Source organism: Penaeus vannamei, chromosome 26, assembly GCF_042767895.1.
Source record: "Penaeus vannamei isolate JL-2024 chromosome 26, ASM4276789v1, whole genome shotgun sequence".
In the NCBI taxonomy this organism is placed as follows: domain Eukaryota; kingdom Metazoa; phylum Arthropoda; class Malacostraca; order Decapoda; family Penaeidae; genus Penaeus; species Penaeus vannamei.
The window spans coordinates 14960499-14969407 of record NC_091574.1 but is presented as its reverse complement, the minus strand read 5'-3'; the positions used below and the strand labels follow the sequence as shown (position 1 = coordinate 14969407).

The 8909-nt window shown below is 31.5% G+C and overlaps 1 long non-coding RNA gene across 1 annotated transcript; it reads left to right on the top strand.

The window, feature by feature from the left end:
- The first annotated feature begins 2588 nt into the window (after positions 1-2588).
- On the top strand, positions 2589-4188 carry LOC138866559 (uncharacterized). Its single transcript, XR_011399620.1, has 3 exons — positions 2589-2639; positions 3317-3387; positions 3974-4188. It is a non-coding gene; the product is annotated as an uncharacterized lncRNA (long non-coding RNA).
- Positions 4189-8909: the final 4721 nt, after the last annotated feature.

Genomic DNA, 8909 nt, shown 5'->3' with positions numbered 1-8909 from the left:
CAATACTTTCCTCTTCGAAATAAGTACTCCACACTGCCTGGAAATAGTTTCACTGTCAGTTTATGCACATTTATCATTTACGGAACTATCCAAGGAGGATCAGGGTCCGGATCCAGGATGTTTAGCAGAATAACTCAATAACAAATTCATGAACAGATTTTATTTAAGAACAAGTACGCTTTTAGCCTAAAATACAATTATATTTTGGTGATGATCCGAGTCGAGATCCGGATGCAGGATTTTTTTTTTTTATGATTCATTATCATTGAGAGATACGGAAACAAGGATGTCACCCGTGTACTAGAGAAAGGGATGATTTTAATGTCATTCTTCAAGGGTGAATATCTTTATTGCATCAGCGATCCAATTGCCTTGGCGAAGGTATGCGCTCTCTGGGTGCTTCTAGTTATTATTATTATTATTATCATTATTATCATCATTATTACCATTATTCCTATTACTCCTATCATCCTCATCGTCGTCCCCATCACCATTATTATTACTATTATTATCATTGTTATTGTTATCATTATTATTATTCTTATCTTATTACCATAATTGTTGCTTTCATTGTCAGTTATCATTATGATCATTATCGTTATTACTCCTATCATAGCCATTTTCATTTCAATATTTATTGTAGTTGTTTTTCTTGTTTTGCTATTACCATCATCATCATCATCATAAGTTATTGCCATTGTTACCATTATGATTATTATTACTATCATTATAAATTGTATCATTATCAATATCGATTCCATTATTAATGATTGTTTCTCTCTTTATCCTCATTATTAATCATCATTGTTATCATCAATGTCATCATTTTTTTCATCTTTGATGTTGTTTCTGTTATTGTCACTAATGGTGCTTTACCATCAGCATTATCATCAAAATCGCCATCATTATAAATTTTTATTATCATTTTTATAGTTTTTTTTATATCTTCATTAGTAGAGACATATTATTAGCATCCTATTACTCTCCTTACAGTGAGTCTTCCTTGAATGTCAATCATGTCCCCAATTAAAACAAGAATGATAATCGTGATGACATCTATCTATCTATCTATCTATCTATCTATCTATATATATATATATATATATATATATATATATATATATTCTTTTTTCTCTTTTTTTAAGCATTCATTAGCACTGCGAGATAGAGAAACACCGACGTCAACTTGAGAAAGAGGAGATTTCAATGTCATTCTTATTGTCAATAAGTTTTATTGCATCAGTGGTCTCTCAGTGCTTCTAATTATTGTCGTTATCATTTTTATTATTATCATCATTGATATTCTCATTATTTCCGTTATCATTATCAACATTGTTTCTATTATTACCATCGTCATTTTTATCATTATCACCATTGTTATTTTTATCATTGTTCCTTTAACATTATTATCATTATCATTACTTTTATTCTCATTATTAACATTCATTTCATCATTATCTTCTTTATCGTTTTTATCATTATTATATTTTTCTTCGAGGCAAAGACTGTACATTGCACTGTAGAAATTATACCTTTTGTTTATGCTTTCATTGTTTACGCAACTATTCACCATCATGTTATTGTTGTCGCTGCTCTAATTATCATCATTTATGGACAAGGTATGAATGAGAATATCTTCACAATAGAAGAAATGTATTTCATCAGAAATACATGAGTTTTTGACGAAACCGGTCAGAGACATCTCTTGTACTATAAAGATATTTATTCTCATCCATACCTTTTCTACATTTGTCAACATGAATACGCTTCACTACTCTCATTATGTGTACTGTTTCATTATTTCTGTTACTGTTGTTTTTGTTGTCGTTGCTGTTGATATTGTTCTTATCAAGATCAACATCATTATTATCATTATATTCCATATTTTAAGCAGCAGTAGTAGCAGTAGTAGTAGTAGTAGTAGTAGCAGTAGCAATGACATAATCATCCTCAGTTTATTGTTATTATTACTATCATTATTATTTTCATTTTTACTAGCATTATCATCACTATTTCATCATAATCATCATCACCATTATTATTCTAATTAATTTCCCTATATGTAATGCAAAATTTAGTAGCATAAAAATGTGTAGTGTAGTATATTACTGTTCTCTTATCTGTTTCATGTTGATAATTCATAATAAAACAGCGTTCTCTCTTTATTGATATCTTGTTATGATCTCTTTCTCTCTCTCTACATATATATATTTATTTATATATTCATATATAGGTGTGCATATATATATATATATATATATATATATATATATATATATATATATATGTATATATGTGTGTTTCCACGTTTGTGCGTATATATATATATATATATATATATATATATATATATATATATATATATATATATATATGCATTTATACACACAAACATATTAATGTATATGTATTCACTATTTCCGCATATGTATGTCTTGTCAGTCGGCCTTGTTGTCCTGCCCTTGGAAGTTGCAACAAAAATGCGAAAGCCAGAAAGAAAATCAAGCTATTGACTACAAAATCGCTAGATGTCAACCCATTCCTCCTGGAGAATATAAGGCTCGTAAGCAGAATTCCTTTCACACGCTTCGCAACCACGACAGAATTCACAACACAGAAACCTTGAGCATCAACATGTGGTAGGTGGTCGTCGTGGCCATGTAGACTGTACACTTTGTACAGTCTATATAAGGGCGTAGCTTGACATTTATAGGACCGATGGGTGGCGGAGTCTAGGTTCCTCGAGGTGGTTCATTATACTTTTAAGATTTGGAAACCTAATGTACAAGACAAATTGAAAATACATGTTTGCCCATTTGGACAGAATCAAATAATTATCTCTACCAGTAAAGAGTTGACAGTAATAAATAAACGGACTAAAAACTCCTCTTAGTACATTTCATATTTTTACTTTAATGTCCGATAGCATTTGGGGATATTTCAAGATCACAAGAAAATGCACTATGAATCGATTAACAAAGATGGTCCAAGATAGTCATATGTACTGTAGAGTATATAATTTTTTCATTGGTGTTTTTATACTACATTAAGATTTTGTGAGTTGTATATATATATATATATATATATATGTGTGTGTGTGTGTGTGTGTGTGTGTGTGTGTGTGTGTGTGTGTGTGTGTGTGTTTATGTATGCACGTATGTACGTTTAAAAGAAGATATTTCTTTTAAGATTATTTAATATGAATGCCAAGAACGTTACAGAGGCGTTGTAATTTACTACACCATACGCATAAATATACAAAAACAGTGACTATGAAGATGAATGGTTCATCACTAAAGACATCGTCATTCCACAGGTCGAGGCTCACCCTGTGCACCGGAGTCCTGCTGGCTGCCCTGTTCCTTGTGGCGATTTACTCTCCTGCTGGTGAGCCTTGTGTGATAACTGGAGTTTCGTTCTGCAAAATTCCCTGCTCGTTTCATACTCTGCTTGATTTCCTTCTTTTCTGCCTTATTGTTTTTATTCTATGTCTTTCCCTGCTCATTGCGCAGTTTTCCCACTTTCTTTTCTCCTGTCTTGTCTCTCTTTCTCTCCTCCTGCTGCTTCTGTAAAACTCCTTGCTTTATTCCTCTTTATCTGTCCGTATTACTTGTTCTGCAAAAGCTCCTTGTCTATGTTTTCTCTTCTGTTTTTCCTTTGCACCTTGTTCTGCTGCCCTGTTCCTTCTATTCCCTGCTTTACTCGTATTTCTCCCCTGCTTTTCGACTATATTGTCTACAAAGGTCACACAGTTCTATTGTCTGCAGAGTATTGCAAATTGGCCTGAAAAGTGCAAGTTTTCTCTTAGTAATAAAGTGTCATTTTGTATCTTTCTACGTGTGTGATTATACTTTTGTAAACATAGATTAACCTTTTAAAAATATACAATGACAGCAATGCTAATAATTATTATTTTTATTATTATAACTCCCGTCCACTAACACAACTCAATGTGCCATTTTCCTCCTTCCAGCTGCCACGCCCCTCCCAGACCAGAGCTGCTGCCCCGACCATCCCTGGTGCTGTGTGCAGACGACGACACTCCATCCCTGCGCCCTGATAAAGGTCGACTGTCACGCAAATCCATATCACAGATGTTGTCCTAGGTATGGCTGACAGACCTGCCCCCCGGTTGGCAGGTCTTGCTCAACATAGATCATGTCGGTCAAGATGCTAAGAAATGGAAATGTAAAATGTGTTTCATTCCCAAGTATGTGAAAATGTTTCCAAATATTTAGTTGTGATACATAAATATATATACACACATACATATGAATATATATATATATATATATATATATATATATATATATATATATATATATATTTCTGTGTATGTATGTGTGTGAAAATACAAACAGACACGTATATATATATATATATATATATATATATATATATATATATATATATATATATATATATGCATGTATGTGTGCATATATATAAATGAATATATATGCATATATATGAATAAATGCATATATATATACATATATATGTATATAAATATATATGTATATATATATACACACACGTGTGTGTGTGCATGTGCAGCTTTGTATATAAAATCTCTCGATATATATGAATATATAAACATTCATATATACATACGTATGTATATATGAACATATATTGATATGCATATATAAACATATAGCATATGGATGTATATCTATTATATATATGAATATGTACATATATATGCATATATATATATATATATACATATATATATAAAGAAAGAGAGATAGAGATGTATATAAATATATATATATATATATATATATATATATATATATATATATATATATATATATATGGATGCGAAAACAGCCACAGTACGAACAGTAAAAAAACATTTATTTACTTTTCTTACATTTTTGCGTACTCGTTGCTGTCGTTGTTTATGTTCATATAATTGTTTATTTGCATATATATACATATATATATACATATATACATATAGATATAAAGGGATAGACATAGATGCATAAAGGATACATATACATACATATATATACATATATATATCAACATTAACATAACCATATACGTACATATAGAAATGAAGAGAGATAATTAGATACATATATATATATATATAATTGTATATTCATTTACATATACCTATATATGCACCGATATATATGCATTGATACATACATACATACATATATATATATATACATATATATATGTATGTATGTATGTATGTATGTATATATACGTTTATATATACATATTCATGTATAAACATATCCATTATATATATATATATATATATATATATATATATACATGTATGTATGTATGTATGCATGTATACATACATATACACACATGTATATGTATTTTTGCATGTGAGTGCGTGATTATGTATGTATACATATACATATTTTTTTATTTATTTTTACATAGAAAATATCAAATATGTATACACACATACACACATAGATATATATACATATATATGCATATATGTATATATGTTTATATGTATATACACATATACAAATCATTGTTATCCTTGTTATCATTATTATATTTATTATCATTTATTTTCCCCTCAGAGGCAAGTCCTGCACACTGCCTTGAAGTAATATCACAGTCAGTTTATGCACATTTATCATTTACGGAACTATCCGAGGGGGGGGGGGTAAGAATGGAGGAGGGAGGGGAAGGGAAAAGGAAGGGGAAGAAGAGAGAGCCCAAATTGGATGTCATTAGATTTTGGTGGTGATCAGGATCAGGGTCCAGATCCAGGATGGTAAGCAAATTAACTCGAAAAGTTAAAAACAGATTTTTATTTTATTATTATTATTATTATTTTAAATAACAGATATGTTTCTTGGCCCAACTTAGATGCCATTATATTTTAGCGATGATCCGAGTCGAGATCCGAATCCATTTTATTTTTTCTTCTTCTTCTTCTTTTTAATGATTCGTTTGCATTACGAGATACGGAACCACGGACGTCACCAGTGTACTTGAGAAAGAGATGATTTTAATGTCATTCTTTAGGTGTGAATATCTTTATTGCATCAGCGACCCTATTGCCTTGGCGGAGGTATGCGCTCTCTGAGTGCTTCTAGTTATTATTATCATTATTACTATTCCTGATATCATCATCATTATCGTCATCCTCATCCTCATCCGTCATTATTATTATCACTGTTATCATTTTTGTTATTGTCATCATTATTATCCTATTTCCATAATTGTTGCTTTCTTTGTTAATTATCATTATGGTCACTATCGTTATTATTCCTATCATAGCCAGTATCATTTTCATTTCTATGTTTATTATAATTGTTCTACTATTGCCATTATCGTCATTTTAAGATATTATCATTGTTACCAGTGTCATTATTATTACTTTAATTATAAATGTTATCATCTCAATATCGATTATTTATCCTCATCATTTTTATAATCACTATTATTTTTATACCTTTGTTGTTGTTGCTATTATTATCACTGTTGTTGCTTTACCATCACCATTATCATCATGATTATCATCATTTTTTTCCTAACATCATTAGTAGTGATATTGAGTTATTAATACCTTTGACTGAGTCTTCGTTGAATGCCCATAATTTACGCAATTAGAGTGATAATAATCGTGATAACATCTATCATTTTCACTAGCAATGTTAATAAAAATAACAACCACCACAACATTGGTAATAACGCCCATTAGTACAGCGTAAACAACAACAATGATGAAATATTGATAATGATTATCTCAATGGTATTGTAGTTGACGATCATATTCATAACCGCAAAAATATCATCTATTTCTATCTCTACTATTTTCTTTTACTGTTGTTTTTGCTGCCGTCTAGTATAGTATGTTACTGTTCTTTAATTTGTTTCATGCAATGTGTTTAAAATGTGTTAATAATTCATAAGTAATATTACAGCCTTCTTTCTTTGCTGTTTTCTTGCTATTCTCTCAGTCTCTCTTTATGTGTGTGTGTGTGTGTTTATATATATATATATATATATATATATATATATATATATATATATATATATATATATATAAGTATATATATATGTATATATTATGTATGAACATGTGCGCGCGTGTATACATATGTGCGTGTGATATATACATATATATGTATATGTATATATTCATATACACATACATATATATGTAGAAATATTCATTCTCTCTGTTATCTTTTCCTTGCTTTTACCACATATTTGTGTCTTCAATCGGACTTGTTATCCTGCCCTTAGAATTCACACCAAGGTCAACCAAGCACTCTGCAACAAAAATGCGAGAGCTAGAAATACATCAAGCTATTGACTACAAAATCGCTAGATGTCAACCCATTCCTCCTGGAGGATATAAGGCTCGCAAGCGGAATTCCCTTCACACGCTTCCCAACCACGACAGAGTTCACAGCACAGAGAACTTGAGTATCAACATGTGGTAGGTGGTCGTCGTGGCCATGTAGAGTCTGGTAGATACACATTTGTTCAGTCTGTATGGGGCGGGGGGAGGGGTTTTAGGTCCCTCGAAGTGGTTCATTATTCTTTTAGGGACAAAATGAAAACACATGCTTGCTCATTCGGAAAGAATCAAGTTATTCACTATACCAGTGCAGAGTTGACAGTAATAAATAACTAAAATAAAAACACCTCCAAGTTTTGCTATTTCTTATCATTATAGTTTACATTGACTAGAAAATCTATCTGTAATGCGTTAAGTCGTATAGGCATCTGTCTTATAATTTAATTTGCGTTATAATTTCCGTTATCAACCATTTTTCTACAACATACGCATAAATATACAAAAACAGTGACCATGAAGATGAATGGTTCATCACTAAAGACATTGTCATTCCACAGGTCGAGGCTCACCCTGTGCACCGGAGTCCTGCTGGCTGCCCTGTTCCTTGTGGCGATTTACTCTCCTGCTGGTGAGCCTTGTGTGATAACTGGAGTTTCCTTCTGCAAAGTTCCCTGCTCGTTGCATCCCCTGCTTCATTTCCTTATCTTTTCTGCCTTGTTCGTTTTTATTCTGCTTCTCCCTGCTTTTCTCTTTCTTTTGCTCCTTGTTCTGCTGCCCTGTCCCATCCATTTCCTACTTTACTCGTATTTCTCCCCTGCTTTTCGACTATATTGTCTACAAAGGTCACAGTTCTATTGTCTGCAGAGTATTGCAAGTTGGCTCAAATTGCGCAATTTCTCTTACTAACTCTGTGTGTCATTTTGTATCTTTTTACGTGTGTGATTCCACTTTTGTAAATTCAGATTAATCTTTGAATGATATACAGTAATAGCAATGATGATAATGATAACCATTATTATTATAACACTCCAGTCCAGTAACACAACTCAACAATATGCCCTTTTCCTCCTTCCAGCTGCCACGCCCCTCCCAGACCAGAGCTGCTGCCCCGACCATCCCTGGTGCTGTGTGCAGACGACGACACTCGATCCCTGCGCCTTGATATTCCCCGACTGTCTCGCAAATCCATATCACAGATGTTGTCCTAGGTATGGCTGACAGACCTGCCCCCCGGTTGACAGGTCTTGATGACCATTGATAGTGTTGGTCAAGACGCAAAGAAATGGAAATGTAAAATGTGTTTTATTCTCAAAAGTGTGTGAAAATGTTTGCAAATGTTGAGTTATGATTCATAAATATATATATACATATATATATATATATGAATATATATATTTCTGTGTATGTATGTGTGTAATTACATGCACATATACAGATATAGATATATATATATATATATAGATACAGATATATAGATATTTATATGTATGCCTGTGCGTATAAAATGTATATATATGAATACATAAACATTCACATATACATACGTATGTATATATGAATACATATTGATAGGCATATATAGATATATAGTGTGTGGGTA